General features: G+C 41.4%; 1 protein-coding gene across 1 annotated transcript in view; it reads right to left on the bottom strand.

Annotated features, from left to right (window-relative positions):
- Positions 1–21,552, bottom strand: part of LOC126334591 (allatostatin-A receptor-like) — a 1,378,228-nt gene that overhangs the window by 311,336 nt on the left and 1,045,340 nt on the right. The window lies entirely within an intron of this gene.

Here is a 21,552-nt window from a genome sequence, read left to right on the forward strand (position 1 = left end):
GATATCAATCCCTGTTAAATCAATAGCGGATATTTTGAAGTGTTTGTCTTATCTTGCTGTACTGAGTTCATGTCTTGATCTGAACTGTGTCCCTTTGCTGATATAAATGCATGATCCTCCAACCCTTGAAGCAGTCCTGCAGTAACAGTTTGCCGTTTCGCAAGACGATAACACTACATGTTGGATTTCTGTCTCTCTACACAAGTGCTCAGTATCACAAACTACTGTGCAGTACAAGGACTGAAGCTCTACTTCTAGTGGCTGTATTTTATTTTTTATTGATTGCATGTTTTGATGGAGGATTGTTAAGTCTGTGAAATTCCCCATGTTCCACTTTCCAATGGTTTGTTTTTCTTTGTGAGATCTGGTATGTGTCATATTTTGAGTGTTAAACCTGTCTTGTGAGTAATTGTTTCAGTATTTCTTAAACTGCTGAAGATATTCTTTAGGCAGGGGAATCTGTTGCCTGGATTTATCAAAAAAAAAAAAACACTTACTTTTCCTACCCGTTACAACAGGTATTTGACCATGTGTCGCCCGAGATCTAACTGTGTGTATCGTGCACGATAATATGCTACCACAGTTGTACTGAAAAAAGTAAAATAAAAATTCGATTGCCTGATGCTTATTTACTTTAGTACCATAATTTCTTTACAGCTCCGAATACGTACATATTTTATGTACATATTACACTTGGGAAGGCAGGGGAACCAGATCGGTCATTGACTATAGAATAACAGATCAGGAGTTGAGGAAGGCTGTGAGGGACACACGTGTATTCAGGGGATTCTTTGATGACACTGATCATTATTTAATCTGCAGTGAAATTGGGATTGTGAGGCCGAAAGTGCAGGAGGTCAGGTCCATATGTAGGAGGATAAGAGTGGAGAAACTTCAGGATAAGGAAATCAGGCACAAGTACATAGCAGCGATCTCAGAAAGGTACCAGTTTAGTTGAATGTAGTCAATTACAGTTATCGGAAAATGAATGGACAAGGTACAGGGACACAGTACTAGAAGTAGCTAAAGAATGTCTTGGAACACTAGTGTGTAAAAGTAGGAACAAGCAAACAGCTTGGTGGAATGAAACAGTCAAGGCAGCCTGTAAAAGGAAAAAGAAGGCGTATCAAAAATGACTACATACTAGAACTCAGATAGACAGAGAAAGTTATGTTGAAGAAAGAAACAAAGCCAAACAGATAACTGAAGCATCCAAGAAGAAATCTAGGGAAGATTTTGGAAACAGGTTGGAGACTTTGGGTCAAGCTGTTGGAAAACCTTTCTGGAGTGTAATTATCAGTCTTCAAAAGGGAGGTAAGAAGGAAATGACAAGTATTTTGGACAGATCAGGAAAACTGTTGGTGGATCCTGTGGATGCCTTGGCCAGATGGAGGGAATATTTTGAAGAGTTGCTCAATGTAGGTGAAAATACGATCAGTAATGTTTCAGATTTCGAGGTAGAATGGGATAGGAATAATGATGGAAATAGGATCACATTTGAGGAAGTGGAGAAAATGGTCAATAGATTGCAGTGCAATAAAGCAGATGGGGTGGATGAAATTAAGTCGGAACTCATCAAATACAGTGGAATGTCAGGTCTTAAATGGCTACACAAGATAATTAAAATGGCCTGGGAGTCGGGACAGGTTCCATCAGACTGGACAAAGCAGTAACCACACCTATCTTTAAATATGGAAACAGAAAAGATTGTAACAACTACAGAGGTATCTCTTTAATCAGCGTTGTTGGTAATATCTTCTCAGGTATTGTTGAAAGGAAAGAGCGAGTATTAGTTGAGGACCAATTGGATGAAAATCAGCGTGGGTTTAGGCCTCTTAGAGGTTGTCAGGACCAGATCTTTAGCTTACGGCAAATAATGGAGAAGTGTTATGAGTGGAACAGGGAACTGTATCTATGCTTTATAGATCTAGAAAAGCCATATGACCGGGTTCCTAGGAGGAAGTTATTGTCTGTTCTACGAGATTATGGAATAGGAGGAAACTTTTGCAAGCAATTAAAGGTCTTTACATGGATAGTCAGGCAGCAGTTAGGGTTGACGGTAAATTGAGTTCATGGTTCATAGTAGTTTCAGGGGTAAGACAAGGCTGCAACCTGTCTCCACTGTTGTTCATATTATTTATGGATCAAATGTTGAAAACAATAGACTGGCTGAGTGAGATTAAGATATGTGAACACAAAATAAGCAGTCTTTCATTTGCGAATGACTTAGTTGTGATTGAAAGTTTGCGAAGTAATATTTCAGAGCTAGATCAGAAATTTAAGGACTATGGTATGAAGATTAGCATCTCCAAAACGAAAGTAATGTCAGTGGGAAAGAAATATAAACGGATTGAGTGTCAAATAGGAGGAACAAAGTTAGAACAGGTGGACGGTTTCAAGTACTTAAGATGCATATTCTCACAGGATGGTAACACAGTGAAAGAACTGGAAGCGAGGTGTAGCAAAGCTAATGCAGTGAGCGCTCAGCTACGATGTACTCTCTTCTGCAAGAAGGAAGTCAGTACCAAGACTAAGTTATCTGTGCACCGTTCAATCTTTCGACCAACTTTGTTGTATGGGAGCGAAAGCTGGGTGGATTCAGGTTACCTTATCAGCAAGGTTGAGGTTACGTATATGAAAGTAGCTAGGATGATGGCAGAAGGGTGTCTACAATGAGGAAATCAAAGAAAAACTGGGAATGAACTCTATAGATGTAGCAGTCAGAGCGATCAGGCTTAGATGGTGGGGTCATGTCACACGCATGGGAGAAGCAAGGTTACCCAAGAGACTCATGGGTTCAGCAGTAGAGGGTAGGAGGAGTCGGGGAAGACCAAGGAGAATGTACCTGGATTCGGTTAAGAATGATTTTGAAGTAATAGGTTTAACATCAGAGGAGGCACCAATGTTAGCACTGATTAGGGGATCATGGAGGAATTTTATATGGGTGCTATGCTCCAGACTGAACGCTGAAAGGCATAATCAGCCTTAAATGATGATGATGATGAAAATGATTATACCATCAACATCAGTCAAACACTATAAATGAAAGCAAATGTCTCTTATAAGTACATGTAGAACTTGATTTCGCACGTGAATATGCTTTATCTGTTCAACAGTATCCTGAAAACAATTATTGGGCATTAATATAGTGTTTGCCAATCCTTCGTCTTGATGACAGCTAGAGCTCCTCTGGGAACACTCTCGGTGAGGTGTCTGACTGTCTGTGTGTGAAAGAATGGCAATCCCTTCTTCCCCAAGAGCGGAAAGCAGGGAAGGCAGTAATGTTGGACCCTCGGGTCTGAAGTTAAGTCGGCGCTCTAACCCATCCAGAATGTGTTGCAATGAGTCAAGGAAGGAACTCCGGACATGTCAGTTAATTTCAGGAAGGTTCTTACACAAAGACTTGCCAAATAAATGCTGTTTAATGATAGGGTACAGTGTCATCCTAATACTAAGACCATCACCTCCAAACTCCGCCACAACTGTACGCACTAAAGAATCCTTCAAAACTTAGTGTTTTCTGAAGTGTGATAATAGGACCACACTTTAAACAGGATGAACACCCCATACCGAAATGCCCATAAGACCATCTTCTCCGAACTTCAGTGTTGGAACTACACAAAGTGGACATAACGTTCTCCAGATATTCGCCAAACCCAGACCACTCCTTCGGATTGCCATAGCGCAAGGCGTGACTCATCACTGCATGTAACCGGTTTCCAGACGTCCATTGTTCAATGCTGACGCTTCTTACACCACGTCAATCGTCTCTTAGTAATAACTAGAGAAATGTATAGCTTAGAAGGACCTCCTGGATCAGCGTACACAATTCTTTGTATCTCCATTCACGCAGTTATTGTGTTATTTGGACTGCTGGTAGCATTTTGGGACTCGCGACCGATTCCATCAAACGAATTCATGCGATTTTTTCCAATGACCCTTCGCAATGGTTGACGGTCCCTGTCCATCAGTACATTAGATCTGCCGGGTCATGTTTTACCTGCGGATGATACGTCACGTTCCCTCTTCACAAACTCGCCACCAACAGTCCGCAATAGCAGCTTCAGAAGGCTAGAAATGTCCATGATTGGTTCGTTACTTAGGTTACATGCAATGACAACGTTCGGAGTTCAGATGGATCATATGGCTCTACGCACTATGGGACTTAACATCTGAGGCCATCAGTCCCCTAGACTTAGAACTACGTAAACTTAAATAACCTAAGTACGAGGGTCGGTCAAAAAGTAATGCCTCCCATTTTTTTTCTACTTCAAAAAATTAAGTTAAGTGATAAATTTGAATTTGGCGCCATTCCTCAAACCTTCTTCTGCAATCCACTGCAGTAGTAACTTTCTGTGTCAACAGGTGGCAGCACAGCAGAAGTTTGTAAGATGGCCGACATCGATGTTTGTTTGAGACAGCGTTGTGTGATTGAATTCTTGAATGCAGAAGGTGAAACGCCCATACGCATTCATGAAAGACTGAAGAAGGTGTATGGTGTTGTGACAGTGGATGTCAGCACTGTTAGACGATGGGTTCGTCGTTGTAAGGAAGCTGAAGGGCAAACACCGTTGACTGACGAAAAGCGGAGCGGCAGGCCGGTGAGTGCAGTGACTCCACACAACATTCAGCAAGTTGATGACATCATTCGTGGTGACCGTCGGGTGACTGCAGATGAAGTGTGTCGCATTATTTCTCTTAGTAAAGGCAGTGTGATCACGATTATTAAACAATTGGGGTACTCAAAAGTTTGTGCACGGTGGGTTCCAAGAATGTTAACCGATCAGAATAAAGAGGCAAGGAAAACAATAGCCTCCCAACACTTGCAGCGCTTCCGTTTGGAGGGAGATGAGTTTCTGAAAAAAATTGTGACCGGGGACGAAACATGGGTGCATTTTTTTTTTAACCCGAATCAAAGAGGCAGTCAATGGAGTGGCGTCACACAAGCTCGCCGAGGAAGAAAAAATTCAAAACTGTGCGATCGGCAGGGAAAGTTATGGCAACAGTTTTCTGGGATACAGAGGGTGTGATTCTGGTTGATTTTTTGGAGCAGGGATGCACAATAAATTCTGTTCAATACGTCACAACCCTCAAAAAACTTAAAGCACGTCTTCAGCGAGTTCGCCCAACAAAATCAATGGCAGATGTTCTTCTTTTGCATGACAATGCAAGACCACACACCAGTCGTCACACCTCTGACGAGATTGTCAAAATTGGATGGGAAGTTTTGCTTCATCCCCCATACAGCCCTGACCTGACCTGGCACCATCAGACTTCCATCTGTTCGGGTCACTAAAAGAAGCTCATCGTGGGATTCATTTTGAAGATGAGGAGGCCGTCAAAACATCCGTGCGTCAATGGCTTAGGAAGCAGAGCTGTGATTTTTACCGTGCTGGGATACATGCCCTTGTTCAAAGATGGACCAAAACTGTAGAGATGGGCGGAGATTACATTGAAAAATGACAAAATGATACTCAATGTTGTGGTTTTCAACCTATGTAATTGCATTTAAATTTCCTGACAATTAAACGTAGAAAAAAAATAGGAGGCATTACTTTTTGACTGACCCTCGTATATCACACACATCCATGCCCGAGACAGGATTCGAACCTGCGACCGTGGTAGCAGCACGATTGCGGACTGGAGCGCCTAGAAACGCTCAACGATCTGAGTCACGGAGCTTTTATGACCGACACACTCTACTGTTGCTAATTCTCTACTAACAACACAACACTCTCCGCTTTCTTTTACAGTGGCGGGTGCGTCTCTGGTGACATCTAGTGGGCAACTGCGCATTCTGTAGGGGTGTATGGATTCTGCAGATCACGCCGTGTACCATCTGAATTCAACACAATCGAACTCTGCACTAAAATCAGCCTGTAGTAACAGGTGCGAATGTAATCGTTTTCTTGCCCCCCATTCAGTCCACTTCTGGATTTTAAACATTCCAGTTCCTCGTAATTACAGCATTAAGAAGAGTTCTTCTAAATTCTACTATATCTGTTTTATTTGGGATTGCGAGTGGCTGAAGGAAAATGGTGGAATATAGAATGAGTTCTACTTAATTTTCATTGTATTACTAATACTAAAGCTGTTGCTTACTTGGATTTTTGCATCAACTGTACCATGACTGGTACACACCGCTTGACGGCTCTGTATCAGTTCAATTACATTTATTTCGTGAATAAAAGTTGGAGGTACAAACTGTTAGAGAAAATCTGCCTCGGTAGCTGCGCGGTCAGGGCAGCGGATTGCCAAGCGCAAGGGTCCAGGTTTCTATCCTCTGCCGGTTAAGAGATTTAGCCCGCTCAGTGACTCGGTGTTGTTTTGTTCTTACGCCTGCAACGTGTTCATTGACATTCCGCAAATGTGATGACTGCATGGGCACATTCCGATTGCCAGTTATAGCGAGAAAGTTGATAATTTAAATATAAGGATACTAATTCCGTGATAGTACGTCTTTACTGCCAGTTCAAGCGTGAAAGCTTTCCTCAATACATGGGATGAAATCTTGAAAATGATTAGTTGTGGCGGAACGCTTGTGGCATTCTGAGTAGCGATTTCCTGAAGCAGACACCCATGCGCGGCGGCAGACAGCCTAAGCCCCCAAGTGCCCACATGAGCTGTGACAAATATTTATTGGGCATGTTACGTCAACAAGTACACTGAGAAAATATGTACTATCTACGAATATTTCGGGTCATCCAATGTAATGTATTGCCTCTGCTTCTAGAAAAAGTGTGTGCGATATGCACCAATAGGAAAAAGACCTTTCAGACTCAGTAAAACCTCATAAAATGTTACAGGTGTATATGTGTAGCTGGACGTTAAACAAATTTTTGCAGTGTTGCCCTGAGTTTCAAGTTTACAGGCACATTCACGTTCTTTCACATTGACAACAAGCATGATGTCACCCTTCCGTGAAGAGTTGGGGCTGTGTACAGAGAACATAGGACTCTTATCATTCGATTCCTGGGTTTCGTGGCGTGCTGACTATGGATTTTGAAGACGTAAGTTCCGTTTGAGGTGCTGGTTATATTTCAGAATCCTTATTCTGAGCACCTCGAATTTAACTTTGTGCATCTGTGCTTCTAATATGCAGAGCTTATAGTATTATACCTCTTGTTAATTTGAAAATGTAATATGACCAGCGGAGAAACTCTAAATTACTTCTTCTTTTACTCATTCTAAATTTTTTGTGGCCAAATAATTAGCTTTAGTTTTTCGTGTTTGTTTCTGTGGTTTTTATTTTTAAGAGCAAGTTTGTCTTTAAAACCGAATAAAAGTTCGGTATCTTCGAAAACGACTTCCATTTGTGCGCCTTATTTTATACAAACCCTCGCATGGCCAGGCGATCCTTATTAACAAATTCAAGCACGTGACCTCTAAGTTGATATTTTCAACGCCAAGTTGTTTCCACTGTGCGAGAGACCAAAAATACACAATTTGCAAATGTGGTGATGATTGACTTGCGATCGCAGGTTCTTCTAAATCGCTTTCAGAATTCATAATCGATAAAACTTATTATTTGTATAATAAAACTTATTATTTGTATATGACGTAATTTGTGAACTTCGGAACATCGTCAGGCATCGCCAATATCTTTCCAAGTTACAGTCTGAGAGAAGTCAAGCAATTGGGGCATTCGAAAACTTAAAGTGTGAAGCTTTTCTGTATCAAAGAGTGTGTTCTGGTGCAGTCGTTAACACTATTGTTCCATAGTCTGCTAAAACATCATTCGAATCCCCAATCAGAAATCGCGATTTAGTTTCTGTGGTTTTTTCAAGTAATTTCAGACGAATCCGGCGGTATTTCGCCATAAAGGGCACGGTCCTTAACCAATTGGGCAAGATCCCGGTATCGACGACATTTAAGCTCTAAGCTTTCTTTCTTTGTTTGTACAGTGTAGGACTACCAGACGGTAACGAGCTTAAACAGCGCATAGCAGTGCAAATTGTGGTTGCCTCATTAGTACGTCAAGAGAATGGAACAGAAAAACAGTACATTCCTAATTAGCAAATATTTGGGGCAGGAACACCTGCCGGAATCTACTTGCAAAAATCGAAGCATGTGGCTGCAGAAAGAGCGGGAAGTTTCGGTTTAACGAATCGCCGATGACGAGCTCGTGAGATAAGGCGTACAATGTGTGGTTCGAAAAGAGTAGGGAAGGCAATCAACCGCGTCTTTTGAAAGGAATCATCGCGATCTCAAAATTTGCCTTAAGCAAAGTTACTGACGGAAGTGACGGAAAACGTAAGTCACATCAGTGAACATGGATTTGATCTGTCACCCACCGAAATGTGAAAGCAGTGTCGCACCTGTACATCTGTACAGAATTCGGAAGTTCAAGCAGCTAGTGCTCTGACGGGCAATACACACATATCACCTAACGAGTATAAAGATAAAATAGGACTAATTATAAATGAGGCAGCGGAATATTAACCACGTTCCTGTGGCGGGAAAGGAAAGCAGTTGCATGGGGGCTTAATTAAATAGAATGCAAATAATTTTAATTTTAGTCGCTGTTTGTCCGGTTACGCAGTCTCGTAACCGGTTGGCCCTGAATAATATTAGTACGCAATATGACTGCATAGAATAACAACAAAGAATGAAAGCAATTTCCGTTAACACAATTAATTAATTAAGTCCCCAGCAACTATAAAAGCAACGAAACAACAAAGTACAAATGTAACTGTTCTGTGTGTGGAAGTGTGACTCAACGTACACATCTGGCACAGTTCTACCTGAATAAGACAAGATATTTTAAACACGATTTACACTGAAGTATTTAAAAAACTAGAAATACTATAATTGCATATAGAAACCAGAATTACTGTCTAACACAAGAACACGAGCCAGATGCTTTGTTGACTGAACCTGTGACCAAGAGGCATAAGACATTTGAAATAAAAAATTTTCTTTACGTTCATATATATTGACGAAAAATACACTCTGATCATTACAACATCCCCAATCCAACAACATCTGGTGTCTTGCCCAACAGAACAACTGCACACGACATGGTCACAATTAGTACTTTAACTACGGCTACCTCAGAACTACTACTGCCCTCAGCAACTTCTCAGCTGCAACTGCCAGTGGAGGCGGCTGAATAATACTCATTGGCGCAATCTCTGGAGCTGTGACTCAGTGCAGCCACCTTTCACAATATGAAATTTGTAAGAGCTTTCTTACAACATAAGAAGGACGATCACAAAGCGGGAAGGCTGTCAGAGTTAATGCAGAGGCTTTTAAATTCAAGTTGAACCAGAGGAATATTTTACATCTAAATAAACGTGTTAAGAACATTAGTTAGGATTATAGACATTTGTACTCACTTTATTTACTTTTACTGAGGACAGAAAATTTACTCGGCAAACACTGTTTGGTTTGAGAATGGTTAATGCTCGAAACGGGTGATCTACTAAATAAACATTCATTTCAGTTGCCACTCTGGCTGTCTATTTTGCATCACATCTAAAATAAGTTGCTGTTTCACATTACCCAGCACGCTGGAGTTATGCGAACATATAAATATTTCCGTGTGAGCTCTGATTTCTAGTGTTTTATTACGGTGATAATTTCTCCCTATGTAGGTGGTCGGTAGACAACAAAATATTTTTAAATTGTGAGGAGAAAGTTGGTGATTCAAATTTCATGAGAAGGTCCTGCCGCAGTGGAAAACTTCTGTGTTGTAATGACTCCAATTCGTGAATGATATCCATGACACTTTCCTACTGTTTCACGAGAATATAAAAGTAGATGCCCTTCTTTGAACTTTTTTGATGTCCTCCGTCAATCCTGACTGGTGTAGATGCCACATCATGAAGTAATACTCTAGAAGAGGGTGGACAAGCATAGCTTAAGCAGTCTCTTTAGCTGACCTATTACGTTTCCCAAGTGTTCTGTCAATAAATCGCCGTCTGGTTTGCTTTTTCTCACAACGTTATTTATGCGATCTTTCCAATTTATGTTATCTGTAATTGTTATTTCTAAGTAGTCCGTTGAATTTACAGCCTGTATATTCATGTGTTTCGTCCTGTAACCGAAATTTATGGAATTCGTTTCAATACTCATGTGGATGGCTTCACTCTTTTCATTATTTCCAGCTGCCATTTTTCGCACGATAACAAATACCTGGCCTAAATCATTTTGTAATTTATTTTGATCATCTGATGACTTTATAATACGTTAAATGACGGCATCATCTGCAAAGTATCTAAGAGGGCTGCTTAGTTTTCTCCTAAATAGTTCATGTAGGCCAGGAACAGCAGACGGCCTATAATACTTCATTGTGGAACGCTAGAAAATACTTTTGTTTTAACGTCGTTCCGTTGTTTACTACGAACTGTGACCTTTTCATTGAAACTCACGTTTCCAGTTACAATTGAGATGATATCCGACAGGCAAGTATTTTGATCAGAAGTCATTTGTGGGGAACGATGTCAAAAACCTTCTTGCAAATCTAAAAATATGGTAACAATTTGACATCCCCTTGGATGGCGCTCTTTAGTACGCGAGAATAAAGACCTAGTTGTCTTTCATAAGAACGATATCTTCTAAATATGAGTTGGCTGTCTGTCAATAAATCGTTTTATTCGATGTAACTGATAATGTTCGAGCACAGAACCTGGACTGGAGGACTTGCCTTTATTAAGTGATTCAAACCGCCTCGCTGCACCGAGGATATCTGCTTCTAAGTTACACATGTCGGCAGTTTTTGATCCGAATTCTGGATTATTTACTTGAGCTTCTGTGGTGAAGAAATTCCGGGAAACTTCTCTCTAGCGTTGCTGTGATCGCCCATTGGTATCACTCAGTAAAGGTATTGATTGTATCTTGCCGCTGGTGCGTCTTACATACAACCAGAATCTCTTTGGATTGTATGCCAGATTTAGAGAGAGAGAGTTTCCTTGTGAAAACTGTTATAGGCATCTCGCATTGAAGTCCGCGGTAAATTTGGAGTTTCTTTAAAACTTTGTCAATGGAGACGGTTTTGCATGCTTTGAAATTTGGCATGCTTTTTCCGTTGCTTTTGCAAACGTGTTCTCATTTGTTTTGTACACCATGGGCGCTCAGTACCACTTCTTATTTGTTTGTTTGGTATATATGTGTCAAATCAATTTCTTTGAATTTTAACCACATATGGTCAACATTTACCTAGTCAGATTAGTAGGAGTTGAGACTTTCGCTTAGGAAAGCATCAAGTGAATTTTTATCTTGTTTTTGAAATAGATGTATTTTGTGTCTGTTCTGGTTGGTTTTGATGTTACGGTATTTAATTTCGCTACAACATCGTAGTGGTTATGAATCCATGTCACCGTCATGATGCTCCCCGTTTGCTCAGGATTGCTTGTTGCTAAGAGGCAAGCATGTTCTCGCAACCATTTACATTTTGAGAGGACTCCTGAACTGACTGTTCAAAATAATTTTCTGTAAACGATTTCGGTCAACATTTTATGACTATCACTGACGTTAAACATGCATTTCCGCCAACATATCGAGGGCAGATTGAAGTCACCACCAACTATAATCATATAAGTACCTGTTTGAAATCAGTCAAATATGGACTAAAAGAAATTCGAGGGATGTCCAGAGAGTAAGATCTAATCGGTCGCTAAATGCAAACCACAGTAAAAATCCAATGAAGTTTTGCGCAGGTGTGTTGGGCAGTGTCTCTATCACGCTCGCCGATTGCCTTACGTCATTATTTTTAGTTCACAGCACACAGGGAGCACATAGAGATACCTAGAACAATAGTGTCTCCCGCCAAGTACGAGGGCCTGGTGAGAAATTTCACCTGAGCTTTGCAGTCAACATTACATGACTGTCGGGCGTTTTCTTCTTCAAGACAATTCTCAGCCGCATTCTGCAAGGCAATGCAGATGCTCCTGCATCGTTTTCAATTGGAAATGTTTGACTACCCACAATACAGCCCTTAATTGTGTCCATCTGAGTTTTATCTCTGCTCACGTGAACCGCTGGCTATGAGGGCAAAATTTTGGAATTTTGGCACAGACAACGAGCTGTAGGCCAGCTTAAAGAATTGGCGGAAAGCACTGGCGGCTGCCTTCTATGACGACGATGTTGGAAAGTTGGTACAGCTCTACGACAAATGTATAAGTAGGAACGGCGACGTTATAGAGAAGTATCTGGAAATTGTAGCTAACTCATGCAAATAAAATGTTTACGAATTTCACTGTGGTTTCCATTTAGCGACCGATAGGAACTTACTTTTTGGACAACCCTCGTATGTCCATGCACGGACAACCAATAACCGCATCCTTGCAGTACACCATTATCCGGTAACGAAAATAACGAAGTTGCGCGAAACCATTTTTGTTTCCCTTCACTTACGAATCCCGAACTTACTGAGAAGCCTACAATGTTTCAATAGGCAATCTGAACAAAATGCAGCCTGAGAAAGAATTAAAATAAATGTATTATTAATTATCATTAATGTATTCTGTGCTCTTTTTGCATTTAAGTGTGTCGTTGTTTCATAATTTAGTCCTCAGCTTGGTTTTCTTATAGGTTTGTCGTGATGAACTTACCATATAACATTTTGTTAATGAGAGGCATTCAGTTGTTGTTGTGGTCTTCAGTCGTGAGACTGGTTTGATGCAGCTCTAAATGCTGCTCTATTTTGCGCAAGCTTCTTCATCTCCCAGTACCTACTACAACCTACATCCTTCTGAATCTGCTTAGTGTATTCATCTCTTGGTCTCCCACTACGATTTTTACCCTCCAATACTAAATTGGTGATCCCTTGATGCCTCAGAACATGTCCTACCAACCGATCCCTTCTTCTAGCCAAGTTGTGCCACAAACTTCACTTCTCCCAAATCCTGTTCAATACTTCCTCATTAGTTATGTGATCTACCCATCTAATCTTCAGCATTCTTCTGTAGCACCACATTTTGAAAGCTTCTATTCTCTTCTTGTCCAAACTATGTATCGTCCATGTTTCACTTCCATACATGGCTACACTCCATACAAATACTTTCAGAAATGACTTCCTGACACTTAAATCTATACTCGTTATTAACAAATTTCTCTTCTTCAGAAACGCTTTCCTTGCCATTGCCAGTCTACATTTTATATCCTCTCTACTTCGACCATCATGAGTTATTTTGCTCTCGAAATAGCAAAACTCCTTTACTACTTTAAGTGTCTCGTTTCCTAATCTAATTCCCTCAGCATCACCCGACTTAATTCGACTACATTCCATTATCCTCGTTTTGCTTTTGTTGATGTTCGTCTTATATCCTCCTACCAAGACACTGTCCATTCCATTCAACTGCCCTTCCAAGTCCTTTGCTGCCTCTGACAGAATTACAATGTCATCGGCAAACCCCAAAGTTTTTATTTCTATTCCATGGATTTTAATACCTACTAGGAATTTTTCTTTTGTTTCCTTTACTGCTTGATAAATATAGAGATTGAATAACATCGGGGATAGGCTACAACCCTGTCTCACTCCATTCCCAACCACTGCTTCCATTTCATGCCACTCGACTCTTATAACTGCCATGTGGTTTCTGTACAAATTGCAATTAGTCTTTTGCTCCCTGTATTTTACCCCTGCCACCTTCAGAATTAGAAAGAGAGTATTCCAGTCAACATTGTCAAAGGCTTTCTCTAAGTCTACAAATGCTAGAAACGTAGGTTTGCCCTTCCTTAATCTAGTTTCTAAGATAAGTCGTAAGGTCAGTATTTCCTCACGTGTTCCAGTATTTCTACGGAATACAAACTGATCTTCCCCTAGGTTGGCTTCTACTAGTTTTTCCATTCGTCTGTAAAGAATTCGTGTTAGTATTTTGCAGCTGTGGCTTATTAAACTGATTGTTCGGTAATTTTCACATCTGTCAACACCTGCTTTCTTTGGGATTGGAATTATTATATTCTTCTTGAAGTCTGAGGGTATTTCGCCTGATTCATACATCTTGCACACCTCTCTGCTTTCCCTTCTTTGCTTAGGACTGGGTTTCCATCTGACCTCTTGATGTTCATACAAGTGGTTCTCTTATTTCCAAAGGTCTCTTTAATTTTCCTGTAGGCAGTATCTATATTGCTCCTAGTGAGATAAGCCTCTACATCCTCAAATTTGTCCTCTAGCCATCCCTGCTTAGCCATTTTGCACTTCCTGTCGATCTCATTTTTGAGACGTTTGTATTCCGTTTTGCCTGCTTCATTTACTGCATTTTTATATTTTCTCCTTTCATCAATTAAATTCAATTTTTCTTCTGTTACCCAAGGATTTGTACTAGCCCTCGTCTTTTTACCTACTTGATCCTCTGCTGCCTTCACTACTTCATCCCTCAAAGCTACCCACTCTTCTTCTACTGTATTTCTTTCCCCCATTCAGTAAATTAGTTAAAAACGAATTCTATCGTTCGCTAAATTCATTCGTAAAATAGGCATGCAGGCTCACTAGATGATAACTTCCCCAAACATAACAGAGAGAAATGCCGACTTTGAGCAGGGATATCGAGACCTGGATTGGAATTAATTACTGAAGTGCAGGTGTAGTATCCGCGTCCCCAGAAATAGAACGAGGAATTGTACTGGTCTTTATGGGTTGACGTTAAGGCGCAGAGTGTCCTTCCTGTCGGCGCGGACCTGAGGCAGCGTTTGTGTTTGCGCTGCGAGATGGAATTGGCGGCCATTGAGACGGCCGCAGGTCAAGTTGCGCGGCGACGCCCCGGCAGCCGACAGCCGCAGCCGGCTGCTACCCGTCTCCGGTGGCGCTAAGCCGGATTCGCGACACCGGCCCGCCTCTCACCCAGCCGCTCTGTAAATACGAGGCGGCAGCTGCCGGTTGCCGGCTGCCACGCCGCTGCGGGAGCGCCAGACCTGACCTGCTTGGACAAGATTCTCTGTCAGAGACATGTCTGTTGGACCGTGACTCCAATCTGCCGAACGCAGCGTAACACACCACTTGCTGGCCGCCCCTCAGTGCTCGTCCTGTTACGTGTTATGGTCGTAGGGGCCCATTTGCGGTTTTTGGGTGGGACAAGTAACGGGGAAGGGGCTTTGCTTAGCAAGGAGGTTAACGGCTGGTCTTTCCCTGATCCTCCTGGACTGAGCAGTATGTTCTGATTCCAAGGGCGAGTAATACGAAGGGCTTTGAATAAGTAATGCAACACATTTCTTTTGCTTAACATTTTCGCTTGAAAAATGGCAGAATCTGTTGTGGGGCACAGCGGAATATTCTCGATTCCGACACTACAGTTAAATAAAGTTCCGATAAGTGGCGGCAATATACGTCGTCTAGAAAATGGCATCTGCGTAGATCGCGCAGAAAAGGCTATCCGATGCGCAGTGACCAATTTTCGTCCAAAGTGCTGGACGAGTTCATTCGTTTGCTCGGAAGGTTCAAATGGTTCGAATGGCTCTGAGCACTATGGGACTTACCTTCTAAGGTCATCAGTCCCCTAGAACGTAGAACTACTTAAACCTAACTAGCCTAAGGACATTACACACATCCATGTCCGAGGCAGGATTCGAACTTGCACCCGTAGCGGTCGCGCGGTTCCAGACTGAAGCACCTAGAACCGCTCGGCCACCTCGGCCGGCCCAGAAGTTAAGTCCAATAGTGCTCAGAGCCATTTGAACCATTTTCAGACATTACGCCAAATTTGTGAAACTGTGTAATGAAAAATGGAGTTCGCTATGATTTGTCTTTGGTGCATATTACATAATACGTTGTGTATGAAAGTTAGCTAACATACTGAATTTTTCTTTAGACTTGGGTAAAGGTATCCATATGTCACCAACCTCGAGAAAATTGATCTAATGTAGCACCACATTTGGTGGTGGTGGTGGTGGTTAGTCTTTAACGTCCCGTCGACAACGAGGTCATTAGAGACAGAGCGCAAGCTCGGGTTAGGGGAGGATTGGGAAGGAAATCGGCCGTGCCCTTTCAAAGGAACCATCCCGGCATTTGCCTGAAACGATTTAGGGAAATCACGGCAAACCTAAATCAGGATGGCCGGAGACGGGATTGAACCGTCGTCCTCCCGAATGCGAGTCCAGTGTGCTAACCACTGCGCCACCTCGCTCGGTCACCTCATTTGCGATCGCGCTGCGCCAGCGATAAAGCCAGACTAAAATATCGACAATATTCCTCATATTTCATAAACAGTTTCATATATCGATATGATTTTGGCAAATGATAGTATGCAAAGAGGGGAGTATTTTAGGCCATATAATTGTTATGTAAAACCTCATTATCTACCGTGTTATTCCAATAACTACAGCGTTTTTCTGTGGATGAATGTAATTTTCAGGGGCCACCGAAAGCTGGTGAAACTTTTTTATACCGAGGATCTGCTGTTTCATAAGCTGCACACCATACTTTTCCACAGTTCCTCACTAAACAAACTTAATTGACCACTGTTTCAAAATTCTGTCGCAGTTGTGTCTGTACAACATGTTAGTGACATGAGACTTTGTAAATTCCTCTGTGGTTTGGCAAAAGAAGCAAATCTCAACAAGACAGCAAAAGAAATGTGTAGGCTTTACTCAACATTCGCCACTCATGGCGTTTGTCTGAAAGTTACAAATGGTTAACAGGTCAGGCGAAAATAAATCGCTGCAATATCGGCGGATTTGTTTTTAGATACTAACGAAAGCAGGGGCGACAGTAAATATTTTTGAATAGTCACCAAGCAAGTACTGGCGTCTGACGTTTATTAGCTGTACTCAGGAAACTGAGGAAATGAATTCAGCGTGTTCGTCGTCAAAAAATTTAAACGAACTTCTTCTACAAGGGAACACAAACCCTGACATAACTGAGGCCACCCGAGATGAGCTTACAAAACGTCACTGAACTATTGTTAGTCGGCCGTCCCACAGCTATGACCTCGCACCATCTAACTTTCATCTGTTTGGCCCCATGAAGGATGCACTCTTCGGGAAGCAAAACATGGATTACGGTGCAGTTAATTGATGAAGTAAGACGTTGACTCCGGCATCATCCAGTACGGTGGCACCATACGGGCAAGAAGGTCTTCTTATGTGTCAGGATGGGAATCGATCCCGACGGTTTATCTTCCTTGGGCAATGTTCCTACCGCGTTAGAGTGCTATCCGCGAAATGCAACAATACGCATTCAGTGCCGCTCCAGTACACAGTATATAGTATTGACGGAAAGTATCAATAAATCCCGCTGAACATCAAAATGAATTAAAAACTCTTTTTTTTAATACTGTTCGTGGAAATAAGAGCGGTCAAGAAGCAATATTGAAACCATTTTTCAAAAACAGTTTCGGCAGCCTAAAATAATTTATTTTAATTTTAAGAGGGGACCGGTTTCGATCAGTGGTTTCGATCAGTTGGAGACGTTGCACGGAGCAGGAGACACATCACTCTGTGGGGGGAGGGTAATGAATATCAGGTTGATCTTCGTGCCGTAATTTTCGCAGTTATCCGTTTAGCTTTGCGCACAAAAATTTAAAGCTTAGTTCTTAAAGCGTTGGCCTGCCCAAAATTAGTTTTGGATGGTTAAGGGGAATTCTCCACTGCGGGTTGTGACGTGTTACGCCTCACCATACGAAAGCGTTACGCATCGGTGTCGTGCCGCTGTCGTCTCAGAGTGTACCAGTTGAGTTAATCCCACTGTGTTTGTATGCGATCCGCCGATGCGGGGTGCCTCTGACTCGTATCTCACGTCGTATCGCCTCAGTGTGAACCTTAGAGATGAAACACAAGAACTACCTCTTCGACTGTGGAAAAGAAAGGTGACTTCCTGGTAAGTATATCTTTTACTGGCAATAGTAAGACCTATATAAAACTACAAATAATAGATGATGACAAAGGTAACATAATCTAAGTATTATTGATTAATATTGAAACTGAATGTCACTCTCAAACTGACACTAATTTGTTATCAGATAATAATTTGTATTACATTCCGAAAATAGGACACACCTGTCTATCTGAGCTCTAATAAAACTGAAAGTGAACTATGTTTTCGCGTATAATAACTTGCTCTTACGTCGAAAATGGAAAAAAAAGTAAAGTGATGCTTCCTGAAGTGTTTTTTCAGTTAACATACAAGCGCTCTTTAATTTTTCTACTTTAAATGTGGAAAGGAGCAGAAACGGAACTGAAAAAGAGCAGTCGCAAGAAACGAGGTATTAAATAAACATTGCAGATTGTATTGATCAAGAATACAAACGAAACTGGAAACTCACGTTGAGAGACTAGACGGAAATGAACACACAAAACAAATCAAGATTTGAAAAAGAATAAAGAGTCATGAAGAATTCTAGAAGGATTCAAGGTCGAACGCTTTCTAATAAATTCAATTCCGAGAGGTACAGACCGGAGACGGTCCGCTTAGTTGCTACGTTTACTTTTCCAAAGCGAACCTTCAAAATTATAATTCGCTGATTGCAACTCTTTCCCTTAGTACACACGTTAACAAATGAAGAGTGGAAACGCAAATCGTTCTATATGGCATTTTTTCACAAAAAGTGTGTTTACTGCTAGTGTGTTCTCGGTGCTATGTTGCACATCCCTAGAGTTGTTCTGATGCCAAATCGCATAGAAAAAATGTTTCAAGCATTCATTACTAGAGAGTGTCGTTCCTGCTACGCCTGGAATAGTTTGAAGAGATAACACATAACTTTTTAGTGAGTGGGCACTGTTCTTTGAGTTGAGACAGAGATTTTGTAGTTATACATAAACGAAACAAGGTGAGCGAGGAGGCCTTAGTTCCGCAAGGTTTATACAATATTCTTGAGGCACCTTTAGCTGGTATCCCTGTATTCCACTGCATACAAAGGACTGGTTACATTTTAAAGATGCTACTGAAACACTGACATAAATGCAGACCAGTACGATCTCTAAATGCAGCATGGTCAAAGTGTCTCCTCTTTATCCATTTCAAATAACTTTTAAAATATCTTACTTTGCAGCAGAAGAATGGAAAAAATTCACTCTATTAAAAATAGGAAACATCATGGCTTATACAAGGTCCAGTCACAATACGACCATCTTCGATTTTTTTTTAGTGAGATATGCCTCCTTGCACGATTTAGGTGTTCGTACGAATTTGAATGTGATCACTGCCAAGGAAATGACGAAAACAAAACACTTTGTCAAATAAGCTACAACAAATGAAAGCAACAGTGTCACAGTCGGACATTTAGCTCCGTCGAAACATATGTTTTAAACGTTTTTGAAGTTGCGTTCCATTTCGGAAGTTTTTACTTCTGAATTACTTTGTTGTAACGTAGTTCACTTACGTTTATTTGTTGTTTTTATATGTGTACGACCTCTATGTGGTACCTCGCCAGCTCGCACTCTTCATCACATTTACTTGCGACGGTAATGTATTCTTATCACATGGCTTGTATATGTGCAGTACGACAACTGCCAAGACTACAGGAACAGAACAAACACTTCAATGGCCGGACGCCGGTTCATAAAGTTGTGATAAAAAATTATATGTGGCACGAGAGGCGTTTAGAACGCGATTCGCCTGCTTACTTGGTCAACACCGTGCCCACATAACCACGAAGCCATGGCGTTTACTGTCAACTCAATGTTGCACATATTATTCTTTCTCCTTCAGTGTTTATATTTTGCTTCTTTTTTCGTAGTTCAGTACACCTTCTTCCCGTTTCCATGCTTTATCCGCGTTCAATTTTTGACAGGCTGTCCAGTGGACTGTCTTACCACTAAATCTGAGCGGGGGGGGGGGGGGTTGAGGGGTGTGAAGGGTGGAGTTACCCTTGTCAAAAGGCCAAGCTAGCGGTGATCGGTTTGCTTCGGCCCTATCACGAGAGAGTCTCCGGCCGCCGCTTGGCCAGCGTCCGGCAGTCAAACTCTTCTCGTCAGCCCGAAGAACCCCGCCTACCGAATCTACCTCAACGTAGCAGCCATCGACACCTACTCTGTGCTGCGCCTTGGTCTCACGAGGCTCCGGCTCCAGGAACACGGTATTCAACGGTCTGATACTGTTTTGTGTTCTTGGACAACTGTCTGTAACTGTGGGCCTTCTTGATACAGACGTTTGATTTTTTACAGTCAGCGAACTTGTCCGCTATGACAGACAGTTGCGATTTTTTCTCAAATTATTTACGGGCCCGAACAGAAATAGTTTTAGTGACAAACAGACTCTGTTGTGACTTTGTTGTGCTCAACTAACACGACAGTTTACGGAACAACAGTGAACTGTTATTTGAAGTGGTTATTAATAAATGTTTTGTTCCTTGTCTGCTGGGGAGTGAGTTGTTGCTTACCGCGTGATGAACGGGTCACATTACAAATAAATAGTAGTACCTCAATAGTAACGGCACTTGCAGCAAGAACTTTATGTACATAAAGTGATGAATTGTTTTCTCATTCGCCTGACGAAAGTGAAATCCGGTACTTAAAGTGCTTCACATCGCCATTTTCAGTTTGATACTTAGTTAATTAATGTACTATAGATCATTTGAGAAATTATTCTACCGAAATGATGTTGAACGAGTCAGTCTGCAGGGTACGTATACACCTTTTGTGTTAAAAATGCGTAAGATATTATTTTTTGTGCTACTCATACAAGTACCTTAAAAATTTGTGTTTTCCTTACAAATTACCAGTTTTTAAATAAAAATGATTCCGTGGAACATAAGGAGTTGTCGAGAGACTAGATTGATAATAAAACTTTCTTTGCTAGCTGTCAGACATTTTATGTATTTGCTGCTTTTTGAACCCCTTTCCGAAACACTTGTAACTTTAATGACTGGTAGAAAAGGTTATTTTTTCTCCAGTGTTGTTTGTACATTCATACCCATTCTCATCAAATTGTGGTGGATTATTTATGAAGAATTTCATTAGTGAAGATGTGCATTGAGATGTGTAGCTAAAACTCCTGACTCCTTGAACAGACAGCGTGTAAAAAATGCTTTTTTTGGCACTCGCTTTTGAGCATTCGATACTTTCTTTCCAATGATGAGTAGCCGCATAAAATTGTTCCACAAGACATTATTGAGGTGAAAATTTGCAAAATATGTCAGCAGGTTCATTAGTTTCCGTCCAAAGTCTGTAATTATGCGGAGAGGGAACTTAGCTGAACTTAGTTGTTTGTGCAGCTCAGCAATACGCTTCTGCTAGTCCAAGCGTTTATCACTACGTACAGGATAGGCTGACATCATTGTACTAAGCACTTTGTACAAACAGAGTAACTGGCACTGCGCTTATCAACGCTTTTTAGTAGTTTTCGCATGCCCTCAGTCAATGCGACTTGCTTGCTGTTTAACCTACTATTTGCCGTAGATAAAATATAGAACAGATATTAACGTTATATGCAATTGAGCAGACGTGCCTGCACCCAGATTCCTTTCCTATAGCCTTTGCAATATTTTTGTTATTGTTGCTGACGTGGTCGACTAGTTAAAGCAAGCTCTTCATGCTGCTCTTTCATATGGAGTTCTCTTCGTCTCTGCGTAGGTACTCCGACTGTCATCCATTCGAACCTGCTTGCAGTGTTCAAGCATCGGTCTCTTACAATTTCTGCCACCCACGTTTCCGTCCATTACCGAATGTCCGTTTTGT

Source organism: Schistocerca gregaria, chromosome 2 (assembly GCF_023897955.1).
Source record: "Schistocerca gregaria isolate iqSchGreg1 chromosome 2, iqSchGreg1.2, whole genome shotgun sequence".
NCBI classification, from domain to species: Eukaryota; Metazoa; Arthropoda; class Insecta; order Orthoptera; family Acrididae; genus Schistocerca; species Schistocerca gregaria.